The sequence below is a fragment of the Mus caroli genome, unplaced genomic scaffold (assembly GCF_978045245.1).
Source record: "Mus caroli unplaced genomic scaffold, Mus_caroli_1 scaffold_7, whole genome shotgun sequence".
Classification (NCBI taxonomy): domain Eukaryota; kingdom Metazoa; phylum Chordata; class Mammalia; order Rodentia; family Muridae; genus Mus; species Mus caroli.
The window spans coordinates 100,850,007-100,870,746 of NW_028227262.1; the positions used below are offsets into that span (position 1 = coordinate 100,850,007).

At 43.0% G+C, this 20,740-nt stretch overlaps 1 long non-coding RNA gene and 3 other non-coding genes across 4 annotated transcripts; 1 reads left to right on the forward strand and 3 right to left on the reverse strand.

The window, feature by feature from the left end:
* Positions 1-1,797: 1,797 nt before the first annotated feature.
* On the reverse strand, positions 1,798-1,869 carry Trnac-gca (transfer RNA cysteine (anticodon GCA)). Its single transcript has one exon. It is a non-coding gene; the product is annotated as a tRNA-Cys (tRNA).
* Positions 1,870-5,330: 3,461 nt separating this feature from the next.
* On the forward strand, positions 5,331-5,402 carry Trnac-gca (transfer RNA cysteine (anticodon GCA)). Its single transcript has one exon. It is a non-coding gene; the product is annotated as a tRNA-Tyr (tRNA).
* Positions 5,403-12,524: 7,122 nt separating this feature from the next.
* Trnac-gca (transfer RNA cysteine (anticodon GCA)) lies at positions 12,525-12,596 on the reverse strand. The gene has a single exon. It is a non-coding gene; the product is annotated as a tRNA-Cys (tRNA).
* A 904-nt stretch (positions 12,597-13,500) lies between these two features.
* On the reverse strand, positions 13,501-19,170 carry LOC147003995 (uncharacterized). The gene is made up of 3 exons (XR_015047647.1): positions 19,018-19,170; positions 15,023-15,108; positions 13,501-13,669 (listed from the first exon to the last, which is right to left on the reverse strand). It is a non-coding gene; the product is annotated as an uncharacterized LOC147003995 (long non-coding RNA).
* Positions 19,171-20,740: the final 1,570 nt, after the last annotated feature.

Sequence of the window (20,740 nt, forward strand, 5' to 3'; positions counted from 1 at the left end):
AAAGCTAGCCAACAAGGAGGATGCTTCCTGGTCAGTGTCAACTCGGTTCACCATGTCCTGTGACTAATATGTGTGGTGTCTTCATCAACAGCATTTAGTGCTAGTGGGCATCCATCTGTGAGCAATGGCAATACCTGTATTTTCCTGGGGGTCTCAGAACACCAGGGTTTAACTGAAATTTCCCTACACAGGGGGTTATGCTCATCCAAGAAGCCATAGATTGCCAGAGATGATATTTCTGTGCCAGGTCTGGGGTATTTCCATTTGAGTTGTTTGTCCAGGGTGTCCTGGAGCCACAAAGATTTCTCATTTTCTCTTAGTGTCAAGTGATACTGTTGACAAGGTTACTACCATGATGTTAGCTTGTGCTGTATATATCACCTGCTCCTTGTAGGTTAGGGTAGACTATAAGATTTTGCCTTTGGTGTAAACTTCTTTGGCACTTCTTGCGACACTCATCCGTTGTAAAGAAGATTTGCAGAAACTTAGGATGGAAACCCACATCTTCCTTTATAGGAAAATTTATTACATTTTGTCCTTTCATCATTTTCTGTTTCTAATCATTGTACAAACCTGAAGAGGGGGGTGGGTGTTGCACAGATTTGGAGTCTTGTGAGTTTGTGCCTTTGTGTGAGAATTCTGGTAAGTACTCTTAAGGCTAAGTCATATTTATGGAAGATCTCAAATTACCTTGTATTATGCAGCCCAGAGAGGGAGGCTATGCAGTTTAATCAAGAAACTTCAAGTAATGGAGATCTCCTAGGTTCATTGAAGACTCAAATAAGGTTGATGTGGCAAGGTCAGTACCAAAATCATATTTAAGAAAAGGGGCACCTGGATTTGAACCAGGTACCTCTTGATCTGCAGTCAAATGCTCTCCCCCTGAGCTATACCCCCATTTTATAGGTTAGGCAGCCTCTCATTATCACCTCTTACCACTTGGTACCACACCCATGCTTGCTCTGTGTTCATGATCTACTGCTTCCTCTACTGATCTTGAACCTGGAAGGATTTTTCTACTAAAGTCTTCCCTCCACCCCTCTCCCCTCCAACTTTCATTAGCCGACCTAAATGCACCCCTCTCTCTCTCTGGGTGTGCTGCAGATCTCTCCTTCAGATCTAGAAAGATACTTAATCATAGTGGTTTCCTTCAGTTCACAATTAATTTTTCGTAAATGGCCAAGACATGAGCTGAGGATTCTGGGTCTTCATTAGCCCAATCTGCAACCCAGAGAGAACTTTATCCTCCAGAACATCAGCAGGGTGCTCATCACTTCACTCCATCATTTATTCACTCAGTGACACACATGGAGCTCATTAGCTATGGTCACTTATCAGCCACAGTGAATAGATAAAGAGAGATCAGTCACTTTCCTTTTTCCTCAGAGTCTTAGTATACATAGGAGTCAAATTCATTGATTGGTCTTTCCTCTGACTGAGCAGGAGCCACAGCACAGGTTATGGGGAAGTGGAACTAAAGATCACCCTATAGGAGGCTCTCTAGGGACTTCCTGATAGGACAGCTATAAAAATTCCCAGAGGAAGAAGCCACTCCTCAGGTTCATAGGACTCTTCTCTGTGACCTTCTGCACCAAGTGAGCCTTGGAGTGCAACCTGTGCCACAACACATGTCCTGGATGGTTCTCACAGTGGGTCCTATACTAGCTCCTCTCAGAGAAGAGAACAGAGGCCAGGCCTGAGCAGAATACAGAGCATTTGGCAGCACAATCTGTTAGGCAGCTCTGTGTGAACCAATATTTCACATTTGGTCTCTTGTATATTAAGGAGACAATAAGAAGGGGGCACCTGGATTTGAACCAGGGACCTCTTGATCTGCAGTCAAATGCTCTACCCCTGAGCTATACCCCCATCTGCTTCATGTATATCTCATAAACATCTCTGAAGCTGCATGGCCACTCCTCAACATGTGTACTTTCCAGTACTCTGAAATCACCTGCTTTCTCCTGTGAGGCCCAGCCCTAAGCCAACTCTGCACACCTGTCTGTCACCTCTCCATGACCAGTACCCTCCTATCCTGTTTCACAGCTGAGACAGAACACAAATACCTGGAAGTCCATATTTATCTCAATCTTCAGACCCACCTATACAAGCCTCACTCAAAGTGCTGCAGGTTAATGAATTGATGGCTTTGAGGGGAGAAAACTGTTTTCTTTAAGTGAATGGCTCTTGGAAAGTCAATCTTATTGCAGTGGAACACTTCTTCCCCAGAAGCAGATGGACAGCACAAGTAGGAGGACACAGAGCCTGGGGTACAAAGGTGGGATGGCTCTGTGTAGAGGAGATAAAAGGAGGACTTGAAGGTGAATATGGTCAAAATACACCATAAGATATCTCAAAGTATTATTGAAAACATCATAAAACAGTTTTTTTTTCCAGCAATAGGGTCTTACCCTCAGGTTGTGGTGAAGAAACAATAACATTTGGAATATCTGGTGACACAATGTCATAAGTTTAACCATAACTTTAAAAAAATGGCTGAAAGATCCATTCCATTAGATGGTACCCATATATAATCCTAGTATTGTAGCTTTGATGCTGGGACTAGCTAGGTCATGGGTCCTAGAGGAAAACCTACTACTAATGTTCTGCTAAAGATGCACTGCAATAAAATGACTGCTAATGATGGACTGCTCCACCCACAGATCAGTGCTTTGGTCAGCTCACATTGGAGGAGCTTCTTCTTGCAGGAGATGGAAGTTAACAGGGAGACCCACAAATGGGCAGTGTAGAGAGGGTGAGAGACTGTGCAGCACTCAGTAGTAAATGAGATCCCTTCCTCAAACCCCTACACCCAAGGTCAGAGTGCTGTGCTGAAGAGGAGGCAGAAAGGCTGTAAGAGCCAAAGCTGGTGGATAACTCCAAGGTGCAGTGTCATCCGTTTTGTGTTTCATTTTGCCCATCTTTTCCTTTCCACTTCAGATCTGCAAAAGAGTGATAAGTCGTAACCATATGATACAGTCAACACTAGGTTGTCTTGAAATCTCCTCTGCTAACACTATTGATCCAAAACTGTTCTATTTAGTCCATTGTAGATATTTAAAACAAGGACAATTTCAGACTGTTATTTTGCCAAAATTTGTTAATAATACAAATATTCTTCCCCTCTGACACATTTGTAACTATATAAAACAATCTCATTTCGATGAGCAGTATTTTCCAAGTTCCTGCTAGTAAGGCCAATTATATCACAAGTATTGCATTCAAATTCTCTTCATTATTTTCTTACCTTTTTTAAACTTATTTACTCTACATCCTGCTCACTGCCCCTCATAATACCCCACCCCACAATCCTTATCTCCATTTTCCTTCTCCTCTGAGCAGGTGCGTGCCCCCACTGTATCCCCCACCCTGGCATATAAAGTCTCTGCCAGGCTACATGCATCCTTTCCCACTGATGCCAGACATGGCAGCCCACCTAGGGTAGCATATGCTATGTACAGGCAATAGCCTTTGGGATAACCCTGTCTCTACATGGAGGCCAAGCTGAACATCTGCTGCATATGTGAGGGGAGGCCTAGGTACAGCCTGTGTGTTCAACTGCTTTTTAATTTAATTTCCAGTCATCCCCCACATTCCTCCAACAACAGCATCGTTAGGTCCTGTTATAATAACAACACAGGCCCCAGTATCAACTTTTCTCTTACTGTTTTCTGTTACTATAGTGGCACATACACCGTTATTATACTACACTATTGCCATGAACACACATCATGATCAAGGGAAATTATCATCAAAGGAAGCACTTAACTGGGGGATTGCTTACACTTTTTAAGTTTAGCCCTTGATGGCCATGGTGAGAAGCATGGTAGCACGTAGGCAGCCTTGTCACTGGAGCACAAACTGAGAGTTTACATCTGACACACAAGCAGGAAGCAGAGGGTCTGGGTCTGATGGAGATTTTCAAATCTCAAATTATACGCTCAGTGACTGATTTCCTCTGACACAGTCCCACTTCTCAAATGTCCCTAAATAGTTCCAGGGACTGGAGACCTAGCATTTAAATATGTGAGCTTATGGGGGCCATTTTCATTCAAACCACCATATTATTGTATGAAAAATGTTTAAATTAAATGTACAGACTATCAGTATAGCATGTGAGAAGTATAGGTCTTATCACGCATAGAAGTCTAGACATTTTACGTTATTCCTTTCTTCTCATAAGGGTTCCCTTCCCAAAGGAAGCAATGTCTTTGTGATAAGAAACGTTGAAGAACTTGAAATCTGAAAATCGACACTTCCACACAGAAGAGATGGTGGAAAAGATGAATTACCTGGTGAAGGAGGAGGGATCCACAGTGCCTTCTCCTTGCAGTATGGTTTGTGGGCAACCAGAACAAAGGAGCAGGAACCTGGGTCACTACAGGAAACAGAAAGTACATGTTTATTATTGGTGATCTGTGCATGGAACAACTGTTCAGAAAGATATTTCATAGAGAGCTCAACATGTATAGAAGATGTTGAAAGAAATGAAAAGGTTTAAGCATGAGGCTGCCATTAACTCGAGGAAAAGCAAAAGTTCCACCAGCTATCTTGATCCTGTTTAGAATGACTGACCTCAGTTCTACAGTGTGAACAAATCATCGTGATATAAACATAGAGTCATCCAACCAAAAGCTGGGATATGACTGTATTGGGAAAGTTGGAATGGAAGAGACTATGAAGTTATGATCTCATCCACAAGTCGGTTAGGTACTGATGTGTAGACAAGATGACATACAAGACAGCACACTGTGCGTGTTCTTCCCTAAGTGCACAGGACAGACTAGCAGAGATGGCTAACCCTCTGGGGAATGGATCCCATTGGATGACAGGAGCAAAGAACTAAACAGCAGAAGTCTGTTCAGATGTGTATGTTTTCCTAGTAATCTTTCAAAAATAACATTGAGTTTTCAAAATAATCAAATTGTGCATACATTTTGATTAGAAAATTGATGAAAACAAGTTCATGTAGTGGTGATGGGTTTGAAGGCTCAGGGAGAGGCCACAGTATCAGGATTTTCTGTGTTGTGCTTTGCTGATGTATCTCTTCCAGAGGCCAGCAAAGTAGCCCTTGTGTTAGATGTGGGTTTAGTTGAGTTGAAGGTTGAAGTAACCCCAGCTGAAGCCTCCTGCCTCAGGGAGGACCTCATCAGGAGAATGCTGGTCATTCAAGAGGACAAGGCAGTCAGATGAGCAGAGACAGCTCAGAGCTGGGCCTCATAGGAGGAAGCCGATGATGACAGAGCACTGGCAGGTGCACATGCCAGATGTTAGCAAGCAGGGAGTGGCCATGCAGGTTCTGAGTGCCCATGAGACACTAATAAACAGGTGGGGGTATAGCTCAGGGGTAGAGCATTTGACTGTAGATCAAGAGGTCCCTGGTTCAAATCCAGCTGCCCCCTACCACAAGATGGTTTTTACTCATGGAGATATCACACACTCAGTCCTGTTTCTTCACATACTCACTCCTGTTTCTTCCATTTACTCCATTCATGGACCTCACCAGACCTGGGAGTTACTGACCAGCTCATCGTGTGAATAAATGGCTTTCTTAAATGTCGTCTGACATGCTGACTGTCCTTCTAATTCTTATTGTCTTTCTCCTCTGTTCTTGTAGAAACTTAGTTTCTCTGGTTCTGTTGACTTGTAGCTATGCAGATATGATGTGAAATAGAAGGCAGGAACTATAAGGTAGAATTAGGGAGTTTCTAGGCACAGCAGTTAGAGTGACAACCAGTGTCCGAGGATCAGAAAGGAAAGCCTAACCATAAAAATGTGTGGTTCTGTGGCTCTCTGGTGAATCTGTAGTCAGAACTGAGGATTCTAGTCACAGAATCAGATTGTCTGTGTAGGGTAGATATTTCCCTTGTGAGCTTCTCTTCCCCTTCCACACTGCTCACTTGCTTCATGCTTAGAGGCTAATACTGGCTGAGCTGTTATCCCAGGAAGACATGGATCCTGCTGACAATGCCAGGTAGGGTCCTATGAGAACTCAGAGAGGAGGCTCATTTGTCTTCAGGGAAGGAGGAGAGGGGTGTCTGACGGTTCATATTAGAAGGCAGTTGGCTAGTTCGAGAGCTAACCGAGGACAGCAGTGTGAAATGGGCTCAGGGTCTGGGGCTGCTCTGCTCCATTTCTTGGATGATGATGCTATTCAAGGATGGGCCTGGAAAGCTGCAGAGCTGAGGAAGGCATCTCACCAGTCAGGCCTGGCAACTTCTGGAAAGTGGGTTTGCAAGCATCTGTAATTTAACTTTATAGTCAGTCATAATCTATCACCACTCTTATGAAGATTATTCACTGTGTATACTGTTACAAGTGGGGGTATAGCTCAGGGGTAGAGCATTTGACTGCAGATCAAGAGGTCCCTGGTTCAAATCCAGGTGCCCCCTTTTCATGGATTTGGAAACTATTTTCATAGTATATATCTACTTTCTCTTTTACTCAGGTGGCTTGAGATTCACCTCCATGTGAGCTTAGCACTGTTATCACCCATCAGATCCCTTTTATGGTAGATGGCTGTGTGTGTTCATGTGATCTCAAGTCTTCCTGGTGAACATGTCTCCAATATTTCTAGACTATAGATTGAGTTCTCAAAACCTAGAAAAGCTACGTTTTACTAGAGAGGACCATTAGTGGTTCTTAGAATATAGAATTGAACATGAGTTTGTATTGGGCTGCATCAAATACAGTAAATAAATGAAATGGGGGAGACTGGGATGATGTTTGCCCATAGGTTGAGACATTCGGTAGGTGCATCAGAGCTGGAAATGTGGGATTCCAGGCTCTCACAGGGAGAATAAGAGCCACAGATTCCACAGATCACAGCGTTTCCAAACTACCTGTGGACCTGGATTGTGTCCAGTGGTGGCCATGACTGACATCTGTTCTATATGCTCAATATCTATTCTGTAGCAGCCATGTCTCCCTGTTTTAAGTGCTACCCCTTAGAATGAGTTTTCCAAAGAAGATCCTTACTTTCTTGGCAGCTGTTGCTACAACTCAGTGTAAAGGGCCAAGGAAAGCCTCATCTTGGTGGAACTCTGCTTTGTAACATGGACAACTCCTCCACCTGTCCATTTACTGAAGACACAGGGAACATGCAGACCCCCACTGTCCTCCACTGGGCTGAGCTTCTCAGCTCTTTCTACAGTGACAGAGATTCCAAACTAAACACAGACTCAAATCAGCAGAGTGATGGGGTCATAGTGTCTCTGTCCTCGGTGTGCATTGCCACATCAGTAACAAACTCCAGTGATGTTTTGGAGGATACCAGCCATTCTGCACACTTACAAAGAAGTTCCATGAGTCACTTGAGTCTTTATTGTCATATTTTTCTGTTACAAGAAACAGAAGCTAAGAAGATCCAATGTTGAATGCAAGAATCTTCTCGAATATTCAGCTGAAACCTTGTAGTGGGTTGGTGGTTAGTTCTCATAAAAACTAATTGTGTATATTTCTAAAAATACAGGCACATGTTTCTAAAAATAGGTCATATGAGCACCCCCACCCCCACTCCAGTTTTCTCTCAAAACTGGATACTAAGGTTGTGCTGAATTTTGTGGTGAAGTGATCAATGGTAAACTCCTGCACAGTCTCTGCGATGCTTGTGTGAATTTTCTGTTATCTGCTAATGTATCTTTAAGAATTTACCAGTGAAGCCTCTAAGCTTGGTCTTTTTTGTGTGTAATAGTTTGACTACTTAGCTAAAGTCCTTGTCCTATGAGTAAAATATAAAGCAGATGTATATTTACTAGGTAAAATCTGAATGAATATTTTCCCAAGAAGAAGCATTCTGTGATTTTACTCATCATCTTATGCAAATTACAGAAATTGTGCTAGGGCCTCTAATTCATCTCAGACGACCTCTTTTGACTATGATCCTCTCTTACATATTAGTATCTGTGTGGCTTTGTGATGGTTTCTAGGAGAAGGTTTCACATGGGAGAAATTCATGTGAAGTGGAACTTTCTCATTTCTTTGAAGACTGAGTTATGACAGGTGATGTCTTGCTGAAAGAGGCAGATGAGCAGATGCTTGGGTGAAGCAGGTGAAGGATGCGTGACAATTAGGAAGAGAATAAATATAACCCCACAGATGAAACTGTTGCATTGGTTCACCTTGCACCACGTTTCTCACCTTTGCTTGTTGTGACTTCATATAGAGTAACTTGCCAAAGAATTTCTCATGATACTTCTGCTGCCCTCGACACTTCCACAGACTCGTGTCGATTTGTCAGAGCCTCTCAGTATATTCTGGATCAAAGTGTCCCTGCTGATTTGTGTTTTGTATTCATTGAGTACACTGGACTGCTAACACCAAAGGTTGAAATTGTCCCCAAAGAATCATGTCTAAATAGGTCTACAACTCCTGTTTCCTATTAACTCTCATTTTCCAATACCTCTGGTAGGTGGGCTAGAAAGGAGGTTGAAACATTTAAGAACCCTACTTAAAGTAGGTTTTGAAAAAAACCCAAGCCTACATTCTGTAGGCTATGCTCTAACTGGTCAAATAAGCAGTCTTTGTACCTGGTTCATGCTGATGCTGAGCTAATGGTTTGGGGTCAGCATGGGGTTAACACTCTCTCTCAAATTTGGAGATTTTCATTCACATTCGGGACCAGAAAATAAAAGGCAGGAGATCAGAGGGTGAAAAATCAAGGAAAAGATGCCCATTACACAAATGTGCATTGCAGAAGGGTAGAGTAGAGTGGGGAGTGCACCAGGATGAGGAATTTACATGCAAAACCACAGGAGGGAAGCAGAGCAGGACTCTGGCTCTGTATACTGGTGCTCCAAATGAGGCCCCACAAATGCTGACCAGCAAAGTGTGGAGTGTGCTGGTCATGAAGGGATTCTGGGAGTCCTGTGGTAGGTGTATGGGGAAGAACATTGTAAATGCAAGCCTGGTAAGGCCCAGTCTGTGGGAGGTGGGTCAAGTCATCTAGCATATTGCAAATCAAATATCACCACGTATAATATATCCTTGGGTGAGGCAGTGCAGTGAGAATGAGAAATTCTCCATAGTTTACAAGATCAGAGCACAGGAACTTTATCTGAATCTTCTCTAAGACTCTGAGTCCTGCTGATCATTTGCTATCATCCAGTGTCCTGTCTCATGTTTCAGTGACCATGGTCTCCAGATGTCCTTCATCATATCTGTAGACTCTTCTTTCCCTTGGTTATTAAGAAGGGGTGTTTTCTATGTCCCTTCTAGAGAATCTGATCAAAGAGTCCTAAGCAGATGGAGATCTTTCCATTCTGTCCACTCCTGTCTCCCAGTCACCTCCAAAGGTCAGCTTTTGGGTTTGCATATGGTTCTTTTAGTTGGGTTCAAAGTTGAAGTAGCACTAGCAGAAGCCTTCTGAATTTAATGCCCCAGCCTCAGCTAGGATCTAAGCCAGAAACTATGCCAGACGTTCATGAGGATATAGTGTTTAGATGAGCAGAGGCACCTCAGGCCTGGGTCTCATAGGAGGAAGCAGATGATGACAGAGAAGTGGCATGTGGACATTCCAGATATTAGCAACCAGGAAATGGACATGAAGGTTCTGAGTGTCCATGAGACACTAATAAACATGTGGGGGTATAGCTCAGGGGTAGAGCATTTGACTGCAGATCAAGAGGTCCCTGGTTCAAATCCAGGTGCCCCCTTACCAAAAGTTTGTTTTAGTCATGGAGATATAAAACACTTAGTCCTGATTCTTCCATTCACTCCAGTTATGTACACAGATTATACATGCAAATATATTATACATACACACCCACACAAAAATACTCATAAATACACACACACACACACACACTCCCAAAAGCACATACACATTCATACACCCACACACATGCAATTATAAGCACACACACACACACGCATATCACCAGTGTTGGGAATTTTCAGTATCCCTATCTTTCTTTAATACTAATTTCATTAGTAGTGAGTCAGGTTTCCTAGGGCACTGGAGATGAGAACTCACAGAGCATCCCTGGTGAGGCAGTGCAGGGATGTGTTGCTAATGAGGAGAGTCTACACAGGTACCAGGGCATAAGTCACTGGCAGGGCAATTACTTACAGTTCATGAAATCCCTGAGTAAAGGCCGTGCCATGCTGGGCCCACTGCTGACCATGTCACACTCCAGAGACCATCCAGAGTCTCTGACTCTCACTTCTCCACAATTTTGAGGATGGAGCCATTCTTCAGATTATTTCTTGTGCTGCTACATTGAGGAATTTCACAAGAGGGAGGAAGATGAGAGACAATGGCGGCTGCTCAATCCCTGCTCAGGAAGGCTGGCACAAGAGTCCCTGAATCATTAATGTGAACTCTGCTATGATTTGGTCACTATGACTTGGGTCTTGCTTGGGCCTGATTTAAGCAATGATTTTCCACATCTGTAGCATGAAGTGGCTTATATAAAATTAATAGGTATAAACAAGTATAACTGAAACATCCCTAGAGGTTTTTAGAGACACAGGTAGGTCATCTAAGGTACTGTTTCCAGTGAACCTGGTGTAGGTTTTCTCATGTGGGCACTAAAGACATTTGCTCCTGGCCTACCCTATCCCACTTGCCATGTGTTCTTTGAACACATGGTGTTTTGAACCCAACAAAAGGTGGTTTCAGCCTCATGACCTGCCATGCAGGTCATCATTGACGTTCACAGAGCCCACAGCTAGGCAAGACTGTTGGTAACTTTACAAAGCACCTTCCAGTTCCCCCAAAGCTAGCCAACAAGGAGGATGCTTCCTGGTCAGTGCCAACTCGGTTCACCATGTCCTGTGACTAATATGCGTGGTGTCTTCATCAACAGGATATAGTGAGCATGTGCTAGTGGGCATCCATCTGTGAGCAATGGCAATACCTGTATTTTCCTGGGGTCTCAGAACAGGAGGGTTTAACTGAAATTTCCCTACACAGGGGGTTATGCTCATCCAAGAAGCCATAGATTGCCAGAGACGATACTTCTGTGCCAGGTCTGGGATATTTCCCTTTGAGTTGTTAGTCAGGGGTGTCCTGGAGCCACAAAGATTTCTTATTTTCTCTTAGTTTCTAGTACTACTTTTGACAAGTTTTCTACCATGACGTTAGCTTGTGCTGTATATTTCACCTGCTCCTTGTAGGTTAGGGTAGACTATAAGATTTTGCCTTTGGTGTAAAATTCTTTGACACTTCCTGGGACACTCATCCATTGTAAAGAGGATTTGCAGAAACTTAGGATGGAAACCCACATCTTCCTTTATAGGAAAATTTATTACATTTTGTCCTTTCATCATTTTCTGTTTCTAATCATTGTGTAAACCTGAGGAGGGGGGTGGGTGTTGAATTGATTCAGAGTCTTGTGAGTTTGTGCCTTTGTGTGAGAATTCTGTTAAGTACTCTTAAGGCTAAGTCATATTTATGGAAGATCTCAAATTACCTTGTATTATGCAGCCCATAGAGGGAGGCTATGCAGTTTACTCAAGAAACTTCAAGTAATGGAGATCTCCTAGGTTCATTGAAGACTCAAATAAGGTTGATGTGGCAAGGTCAGTACCAAAATCATATTTAAGGAAGGGTGCACCTGGATTTGAACCAGGTACCTCTTGATCTGCAGTCAAATGCTCTACCCCTGAGCTATACCCCCATTTTATAGGTAAGGAAGTCTCTCATTATCACCTCTTCCAACTTGGTACCACACCCATGCTTGCTCTGTGTTCATGATCTACTGCTTCCTCTACTGATCTTGAACCTGGAAGAATTTTTCTACTAAAGTCTTCCCTCCACCCCTCTCCCCTCCAACTTTCATTAGCCGACCTAAATGCACCCCCCTCTCTCTCTGGGTGTGCTGCAGATCTCTCCTTCGGATATAGGAAGACACTTAATCATAGTGGTTTCCTTCAATTCACAATTAATTTTTCGTAAATGGCCAAGACAAGAGCTGAGGGTTCTGGGTCTTCATTAGCCCAATCTGCAACCCAGAGAGAACTTTATCCTCCAGGACATCAGCAGGGTGCTCATCACTTCACTCCATCATTTATTCACTCAATGACACACATGGAGCTCATTAGCTCTGGTCACTTATCAGCCACCATGAATAGACGTGGAGAGATCAGTCACTTTCCATTTTCCTCAGAGTCTTAGTATACATAGGAGTCAAATTCATAGATTGGGTCTTTCCTCTCACTGAGCAGGAGCTACAGCACAGGTTAGGGGGAAGTGGAACTAAGAATCACCCTATAGGAGGCTCTCTAGGGACTTCCTGATAGGACAGCTATAGAAATTCCCAGAGGAAAAAGCCACTCCTCAGGTTCATAGGACTCTTCTCTGTGACTGTCTGCACCAAGTGAGCCTTACAGAGCCTTGGAGTGCAACCTGTGCCACATCGCCTGGATGGTTCACAGTGGTCCTATACTAGCTCCTCTCAGAGAACAGCATAGAGACAAGTCCTGAGCAGAATACAGAGCATAAGGGAGCACAATCTGTTAGGAAGCTCTTTGTGAACCAATACTTCACATTTGGACTCTTGTATATTAAGGAGACAATAAGAAGGGGGCACCTGGATTTGAACCAGGGACCTCTTGATCTGCAGTCAAATGCTCTACCCCTGAGCTATGCCCCCATCTGCTTCATGTATATCTCATAAACATCTCTGAAGCTGTATGGCCACTCCCCAACATGTGTACTTTCCAGTACTCTGAAATCATCTGCTTTGTCATTTGAGACCCAGCCCTAAGCCAGCTCTGCACACCTGTCTGTCACCTCCTGGAGACCAGCACCCTCCTATCCTGTTTCACAGCTGAGACAGAACACAAACACCTGGAAGTGTGCATTTATCTCATCCTGCAGACCCACCTACACAAGGCACCCTCAGAAGTCTGGGTGTTTAACAACTGATGGCTTTGAGGAAGAGAGAACTGTTTTCTTTAAGGGAGTGGCTCTTGGTAAGTCAATTTATTGCAGTAGAACACTTCTGCCCCAGAAGCAGATGGACAGCACAAGTAGGAGGACACAGAGCCTGGGGTACAAAGGTCGGATGGCTCTGTGTAGAGGAGATAAAAGGAGTTGAAGGTGAATATGATCAAAATACACTGTATGATATCTCAAAGAATTAATGAAAAGATTATAAAACATAGTTTTTTCCTCAGCAATAGGGGCTTACCAGTATGTTGTGGAGAAAAGACAAAAACCTTTGGAATAGCTGGTGACACAATGTCATAAGTTTATCCATAACTTTTTTCAAAAAAGGCAGAGATGCCTGCCCCATTATACGGTACCCATATCTAATCCTGCTGTCGTGGCCTCGATCCTTGGACTAGCTAGGTCATGGGTCCTAGAAGAAAACCTACTACTAATGTTCTGCTAAAGATGCACTGCAATAAAATGACTGCTAATGATGGACTGCTCCACCCACAGTCCAGTTCTTTAGTCAGCTCACATTGGAGGAGCTTCTTCTTGCAGGAGATGGAAGTTAACAGGGAGACCCACAAATGGGCAGTGTAGAGAGGGTGAGAGACTGTGCAGCACTCAGTAGTAAATGGGATCCCTTCCTCAAACCCCTACACCCAAGGTCAGAGTGCTGTGCTGAAGAGGAGGCAGAAAGGCTGTAAGAGCCAAAGCTGGTGGATAAGTCCAAGGTGCAGTGTCATCTGTTTTGTGTTTCATTTTGCCCATCTTTTCCTTTCCACTTCAGATCTGCAAAAGAGTGATAAGTCGTAACCATATGAAAGAGTCAACACTAGGTTATCTTGAAATCTCCTCTTATTACACTAATGATCCAAACCTGTTCTATTTAGTCCATTGTAGATATTTAAAACAAGGACAATTTCAGACATATATTTTGCCGAAATTTGTTAATAATTCTAATATTCTTCCCCTCTGACAGATCTTAATCTATATTACACAACCTCATTTCTCTGAGCAAAAGTTTTTTCCAAGCTCCTGCTAGTAAGACCCATTACATCACAAGTATAGCTTTCAAGTGCTCTTCATTAGTTTCTTTATTTTACTTATTCACTTTACATCCTATTCACTGTCCCCTCCCAGTATCCCTCCCACAACCCTTCCTCCCATCCCCCCTTCTCCTCTGAGCAGGTGGGGGCTCCCTCTGTATTCCCCTCCCTGGCATATCAAGTCTCTTCCAGGCTACATGCATCCTTTCCCACTGAGGCCAGACATGGCAGCACACCTAGGAGAGCATATCCAATGTACAGGCAATAGCCTTTGGGATAGCCTTGTCTCCACATGGAGACCAAGCTACACATCTTCTGCATATGTGAAGGGAGACCTAGGTACAGCCTGTGTGTTCAACTGCTTTTCTAATCTAAAGTCCAGTCATCTCCCATATTCCTCCAACAAGCAGCATTGTTAGGTCCTGTTATAACAACAACACAGGCCCCAGTATCAACTCTTTTCTTATTGTTCTCTGTTACTATAGTGGTACATATATGGTTAGTATACTACACTGTTGCGACCAACACACATCACAATCAAGGTAAATTATTATCAAAGGAAGCACTTAACTGGGGGATTGCTTACATGTTTTACTTTAAGTCTGTGATGGCCATGGCAAGAAGCATGGTAGCAAGCAGGCAGGTTTGTCACTGGAGCACAAACTGAGAGGTTACATCTGACACAGGAGCAGGAAGCAAAGTGTCTGGGCCCAATGGAGAATTTCAAACCTCAACTTATATGCTCAGTGACATACTTTCTTTACACAGTCACACCCCCCAAGCCTCCCTAAATAGTCTTACTGACTGGGGACCTAACATTCAAATATGTGAGCCTATGGAGACATTCTCATTAACACCACCAAATTGTTGTATGAAAAATATTTAAAATAAATGTACAAACTATTAGTACAGCATGTGGGAAGAAGTATCATTCTTATCACACATACAAAGGCTAGACATTTTACTTCATTCACCTCTTATCAGAAGGTTTCCACTCCCAAAGGAACAAATGTCATTGTGATAAGAAACATTGAAGAACTTTAAATCTGATAAGAGACACTTTCACACAGAAGAGATGGTGGAAAGGAAATATTACCTGGTGAAGGCGGAGGGATCCACAGTGCCTTGACCATGCAATGTGGTTTGTAGGAAACCAGAAGAAAGGAGCAGGAACCTGGGTCACTACAGGAAACAGAAAGTATAGATGTTTATTTTTGATGATCTGTGCATGGAAAATTGTTCAGAAAGATATTTCATAGAGACCTCAACATGTATAGAAGATGTTGAAAGAAATCAAAAAGTTTAAACATGAGGCTGCCATTAACTTGAGGAAAAACTAAAGTTCCACCAGCTATCTTGACCCTGTTTAGAATGACTGACATCAGTCCTACAGTGTGAACAAATCATCATGATATAAACACAGAGTCATCCAACCAAAAGCTGGGACACGACTGTATCTGGAAAGTCAGAATGGAAGAGGAGGTGAAGTTATGATCTCATCCACAAGTCGGTTAGTTAGACATGGTGTAGACAAGATGACATAAGAGACAGCACGCTGTACGTGTTTTTTCCTAAGTGCACAGGCTAGACTAGCAGAGATGGCTAACCCTCTGGGGAATGGCTCCCTTGGATGACAGGAGCAATGAACTAAACAAAAGATTTCAGGATACATGTGGTTGTTTTCTTAGTAACATTTTACAAAACAATATTGATTTTTCAAAATAATTTAATTGTGCATATATTTTTATTAAAAATATATGAAAACAAGTTTGTGTAGTGGTGACGGGTTTGAAGGCTCAGGGAGAGGCCACAGTGTGAGGTTTCTCTGTGCCCTGCTCTGCTGATGTAGCTCCTCCAGAGGCCAGCTAAGTAGCCCTTGTGTTGCATGTGGGGTTTTGTTGAGTTGAAGGTTGAAGAAGCACCACCTGAAGCCTCCTGCCTCAGGGAGGACCTCAGCAGGAGAGTGCTGGTCATTCATGAGGACATGGCAGTCAGATGAGCAGAGGCAGCTCAGGGCTGGGCCTCATAGGAGGAAGCAGATGATGACAGAACAGTGGCAGGTGACCATGCCAGATATTAAGAGTCAGGGAGTGGCCATGCAGGTTCTGAGTGCCTAGAAGACACTAATAAACAGGTGGGGGTATAGCTCAGGGGTAGAGCATTTGACTGCAGATCAAGAGGTCCCTGGTTCAAATCCAGGTGCCCCCTACCACAAGATTGTTTTTACTCATGGAGATATAAAACACTCATTCCCATTTCTTTTATTCTCTCCAGTCATGGTCCTCATCAGAGCTGGAAGCTAAAGACCTGGGCATCATGTGGACACATGGCTGTCTTCCATCTCTTTTTACATGCTGACTGTCTCTCCCATTCTGAATATCTTTCTCCCCTGTTCCTGCATATACCTAGTTTCTCTGCTTCTGTTTGCTTCTAAATAGAAGAAAAGTGTATTGAGGGAGAATTTAGGGACTTTTTAAGCCCAGCAGTTATAGTGACAGCAAGTGTCCGGGGACCAATAATAAAGCCTATTCATAAAAGGATGTGGTTCTGTGGCTCTCTGGTAAATCTGTAGTCAGAAGTAAGGATGACAGTCACAGAATTGGACTGTCTGTGTAGGGTGTACATTTCCCCTGTGAGCTTCTCTTTCCGTTCCAGAGACCACTGTTCACTGGCTTCACCCTCAGATGCTAAAGACTGTCTGAGCTGCTGTCCCAGGAAGAGAGGGATCCTACAGCAAGCTGCTGCTGGTTCCAACTAGGGTCCTGTGAGAACTCTGAGAGACAGTCCATCTGTCTTCAGAGAAGGAAGAGAGGAGTATCTGGGGGCTCATGTAGAAGGCAGTTGGCCTGCTCAGGAGCTAATTCAGGATAGCAGTGTTAGTAGGCTCAGGATCTGCAGGCATCCCACTCCTTTTTTTGACTGGTTATGCTTTCCAGGGATGGGCTAGAAAGCTGCAAGGCTGTAAAAGGCATCTCACCAGTCAGGCCTGGCAACTTCTGGAAAGTAAGTCTGTGAGCATCTGTAATTTAACTTTGTAGTCAGTCATAGTTTATCATCACTCAGATGAAGATTATTAACTGTGTATACTGTTACTAGTCGGGGTATAGCTCAGGGTAGAGCATCTGCAGATCAAGATGTCCCTGGTTCAAATCCAGGTGCCCCCTTTTCATGGGATTTTGGAATAACTGTCCACATTCATGGTATAGATGCACTTTCTCTCTTGACTCATGGCTGGAGACTCAACCCATTGATGCTACAGCTGTGTTATTACTCATCAGATCCTTCATGCGACAGCTGGTACTGTGTGTTCATTGAATCTCAAGTCTTTCTAGTTAGCAAGTCTTCAGGGTTTTGAGAATGTATAGTGAGTTTCCTAAATACATAAAAGCTAGGTTTTACTAGAGAAACCCATCAGTGGTTCTCAGCATATGGAATTCAACACACAGATGCACTGGGCATCAGGAAAAGACCCTCAAGAAAATGGAGTAGGGGATAGTGGCCTGGTAATACATTAAATTGGAGATGCCCAATTGGTCTATCAGAGCTGGAAATGTGTGAATCCAGGCTTTCACAGGGGATGGGGATCATAAGATCATATGGATTTCATAGATCACAGGTTTCCTAAGCTGCTCATTGGCCATTGGTGGCTCATGACTGACATCTGTTCTAATGGCTCAGCATCTGTGCTATAGCAGCCATGTGTCCCTATTTTAAGTGTTACCTCCTGGAATAAAGTTCCCAACAAGGACCCTGACAGCTGTTGCTACAGCTCAGTGTGAAGGGCCAAGCTGACATTAACCATACTGGATCTGTGATTTATACCATGGATAGCTCCTCTGCCTGTCCCTTTTGCTGAAATCACAGATTAAACATGTAGACTCCACCCTCCTCCACTGTACTGTTGGTCAACTGCATGTGTATATTTCTAATAGCATGACTACATTTTCCTATAAATAGTTCATTTTTCCGTTTTTGCCACAATTCAAGCAAACTGCAGTTGGAAGTTCTTTAGTGTGCATTTTCTGATTTGAAGATGAATGGGGGTGCTGCCTGTTTGACTCTCTGAAAAGCCTTTAATTATTAAAATATGCTAAATGTCAGATCCTTCAGCTCTATGAAGAATTTGAGGACCATCTTTTAAAAATACATATAAATAGACAAACTTTGCTTGTTTCTAGATATTTACTTATTACTGAACTTTAAAACTTTATGTCGGAGGCTAAATAAGCTTATTTCTGTAATTAACTAATACCTAACATTATTTATAGGTTTGTTTATAGGTGACTGACTACTAACTTGCATTTCTCAATTATTCTAAACAGTTGGAACTAGTAGCTTTCCTAAGTCTAGAACTTTACTTTTAAAATGTGTTGCATATGCACAATACTTTAAATAAGAGTTAAAAGATACACTATGTTGTAAAACAATTTTAACTTTGAATTTCTGTCAGTATAAAAAAATCCATACCAAATGTAAAATATTTGAGACTTGTTGCTTTTTAGTTTAAAAGTAGATAAATAATCCTCTCCATTTTCCTTTTATCCCCTTTCCCCTCGGTTCCTCTAATACTAGATAGGAGAGAAAGAAAACTAGAGTCAAGAATGAGAAAGAAAGAAAGAAAGAAAGAAAGAAAGAAAGAAAGAAAGAAAGAAGAAAGGAGGAAGGAAGGAAGGAGGAAGGAAGGAAGGGGGAAGGGAAGGAAGGAAGGGAAGGAAGGAAGGAGGAAGGAGGGAGGGAGGGAGGGAGGGAGGGAGGGAGGGAAGAAGGAAAGAAAGAAAGAAAGAAAGAAAGAAAGAAAGAAAGAAAGAAAGAAAGAAAGGAGATCCCTGATTTTAACCTCCTTTCCTTTGTTTCCTCCCTGATCAAGATGGATGACAACTTGTAACTGACCCCCCTAAACAGCAAAAAACATCTATAACCCAAGGAGTGACTCACCCCACCTCTCAGTAATGGGGACATCATGTCTTTAAAATTGCTTCCTTTTGTCTGAGAGTAAAGATATCTTTTGGGGATCCTAAGAAAATTGGGCTATTGGCAAAGTCCTGGGAGAGCTAGCTGTATTCATTCTGAGAAAAATGTGTAGAGCTTAACTGAAGTCCTGGCTGAAGCAGTCTGTAATGCTGGACATCTGAGCTAGCTGCTTTGAAATAGTTCTGGATGCAAATTTTGAGGAAATGGCAGTTCAGGAAGTTTGTGAGGCTTAAATCCCCTGGGTTCCTTCGTTTGTCTTTCTTGCTTTCTCTTCATTGGTGTCTGATCTTCATTGGTGTCTGAAAACACACAAACTTCTAAAGGTAATAGTTAGGTACATTTCTGCATTAACATAGGAGTTGCCTGGAACTGGTCCTCTGCCACAGGGCCCCATACCCAGGTGGTGCTGGGAGAGAGCTAGCCTCCCAGGAGTGCAGACAGGCCTTTGAGTACAGGTAGGACCACCACTGCTGCTCAGAGGAACCCGCCCGAAACCCTCAGGACATAGGAGCCAAGGGGCAGCCTGAAATGGGAGCCTTCCTGATCATAGGAACCCTCCCAGAACCCTCAGGACACCTGAAGGGGTACCCTGGGAAGGGAGCATTCCTGTGTCTCTCTGCACAGAGCTGATCCTTTGCCACAGAGCTTCATACACAAATACCTCCAGGAGAGAGCTGGTCTCCCAGGAGTGCCTACACACCTGCAAGCACAGGTATGACCACTTATCTTCAAATTTCTGGCCTGAGAGGAACCTTCACAGAGCCATCAGGACACAGGAACCAAGGATCAGCTGGGGACAAGATCCTTCTAGTTTCTGTCTGTACCCCAGAGCTGACCCTGTACCACAGCTCTCCATACCTAATATCCTCCCAGAGAGAATGGGTCTCCCAGGAGTACTGACACACAGTTTGTTTATATAGTGGATTACATTGATGGATTTCCATATACTGTACCATCCCTGCATCTCTGGGATGAAGTCTACTTGATCATGATGGATGATCATTTTGATGTGTTCTTGGATTTGGTTTGTGAGAATTTTATTGAGTATTTTTACATCGATATTCATAAGGGAGATTGGTCTGAAATTCTCTTTGCTTGTTGGGTCTTTGTGTGGTTTAGGTATCCGAGTAATTGTGGCTTCATAGAATGAGTTGGGTGGAGTTCCTTCTGCTTCTATTTTGTGGAATAGTTTCAAGAGTACTGGGATTAGGTCTTTGAAGGTCTGATAGAATTCTGCACTAAACCCATCTGGTCCTGGGCTTTTTCTGGTTGGGAGAATATTAATGACTGTTTCTATTTCTTTAGGGGATATGGGACTGTTTAGATCATTTATGTGATTCTGATTTAATTTTGGTACCTGGTATCTGTCTAGAAAATTGTCCATTTCATCCATATTTCCCAGTTGTGTTGAATTTAGACTTTTGTAGTAGGATCTGATGATTTTTTGGATTTCCTCAGTTTCTGTTGTTATATTTCCCTTTTCCTTCCTAATGTTGTTAATTTCCATACTGTCTCTGTCCCCTCTGGTTGGTCTGGCTAAGATTTATCTATCTTGTTGATTTTCTCAAAGAACCAGCTCCTGGTTTTGTTAATTCTTTGTATAGTTCTTTTTATTTCTACTTGGTTGATTTCAGCCCTGGGTTTGATTATTTCCTGCCATCTACTCCTCTTGGGTGTATTTGCTTCTTTTTGTTCTAGAGCTTTCAAGTGTGCTGCTAAAATGCTAGTATATACTCTCTCCAGTTTCTTTTTGGAGGCACTCAGAGCTATGAGTCTTCCTCTTAGCACTGCTTTCATTATGTCCCATAAGTTTGGGTATGTTGTACCTTCATTTTCATTAAAT